Below are 1906 nucleotides of genomic sequence, written 5' to 3' on the forward strand. Positions count from 1 at the left end.
ACTTTCGACTAGGGTGGAGGCAACTTGGGCTCGAACTAGACACGCAGGCGGTGTGGGGATCACCACGAGACCATTTTGCCGGCACGTCTCGCTCCAGCGAGTAACCTCACAAGGTTCCCATCTGACCTCTGGAGAGTGGAGAGTGAGCCAGGGGTGTCCCAGGATGATAAGCGATGGTGAATCCCTCCAGTTCCAGAAATGTGATGGTCTCGTCATGCAGACATCCAATCTTCAGCTTCATCTGCGGGGTTCGGTAGTTGACCCGCCCACACCCTAGAGGTTGTCCCTGAATGGTCTCGACTCGGAGCTCTTGGGCCTGACGTTGGTGGGGCAGATGGAGGCGGCTTATGAGGTTTCGTGATATAAAATTGCCCGAAGAGCCCAGAGTCGACGAGGGCGGAGACTGAAACAATAGTCGGCGGTGAGTAGTTGTACTGGTAACAAGGATAAAGTTGATATTACTGGTTCGAGTTGAATGGTACTCACCGCAGGGCATGGGGGCCTGATGGGGCAGGCTTGGATGAAATGACCTGGAGCAGCACAGTACAGGCATAGTCCAGCCGCTAGGCGGCGAGCGTGCTCAGAGCAAGTGAATCTGGTGGAATCCACATGCATGGGTTCTGGTACTGGGGGACCGCTGGTTGCTGCTGCAGGCTGGTTGATGGCTTCGTCAGGCTGGCAGGCTGACAACCATTGGGAGATGCGTGTAGCTCTTTGCAAGAAGCTCTCTAACCCTATAGTATCATCATAGATGGCCATTGGTGCGCGGATGCGAGGATTCAAGCCCTGCCGGTAGGCACTGAGGAGAACGGTTTCATTCCAGCCACTAGTCGCCGCTAGCGTCCGAAATTGCAAGGTGTATTCACTGGTGGTAGAAGTGCCTTGACGCAGCCACAGGAGTTGGTCTGGGACGGAGAGCATACCTGTAGCAGAGCCAAACACTTCCTTGAAATGATTATGGCACTATTAGCATTCCATATTGCTCGTGCCCACAACAGTGCTCTGCCAGTTAGCAGGGAAATCAAGAAGGCTACCTTCGAGCGTTCCGTGGAGAATTTCTGTGGCTGCATCTCGATAAACAATGCCACTTGGAGAAGGAAGCCGTCGCACACAGCTGCGCCATCAGCATAGCAAGCAGGAATGGCCATGGGACTTACTGAGGCAGATGGCAGAGTAGTGACTGGCGTGAGAGAGGCCCGAAGGGTGTGGACCAATTCCTCCAGTACCTCTGCGGGCGTGGGAACTTGGGGATCCATGGAGGTGTATGTCCTAGGTCCGGTCTTCTGTCCCACTACGAGCCAGAGACACAAGGTAAGGATGCAAACAGGAGGGTTTATTGGCAAATCGGAGAGCAAGTTGATGACAGGTGAGTAAGGTAGAGAGTTCTTGGGTTCTTAGCTCTGGGTATTGAGCTGGTATCCTTTGCAGGTATCCGGGGATGATGAGAACGGGATCATAGGAGAACAGGATCAATAGAGCTTCTAGGGGTAAGTAAACAAACAGGCCAGACATAGGTAGGAGTCAGGCTAAGTTCAAGCTGGTGAAGAGTAGACCAGACAATGAGGCAGTGAGAGGAGTGCAGGGATATAGTGCGCTTAATGAGTCTCTGCAGGTGCGGGTGATCAGTACTCAGGTGATTGCGATCTGGTGTGTGTCAGGGCTGGTGACTGAGGTGACATAGGTGACTGTGAAGGCAGAGACTATCTGACAAGTACGATCTAGTTTTTAGAGGAGTTTGAGACCTAACCCAAATAGGACAGAGTTAATCAATACAATAATAATAATGATAATAATAATACATTTTCTAATGGGGGTTATGAAATATGTAAACAAATAAACATGACATGTGGGTAAATGAGTGAAAATTGAAAATTGACTGGTAAAATTCTGGATAAATTTAGAATGA

The sequence above is a fragment of the Sinocyclocheilus grahami genome, unplaced genomic scaffold, assembly GCF_001515645.1.
Source record: "Sinocyclocheilus grahami isolate Dianchi unplaced genomic scaffold, SAMN03320097.WGS_v1.1 scaffold2487.1, whole genome shotgun sequence".
In the NCBI taxonomy this organism is placed as follows: domain Eukaryota; kingdom Metazoa; phylum Chordata; class Actinopteri; order Cypriniformes; family Cyprinidae; genus Sinocyclocheilus; species Sinocyclocheilus grahami.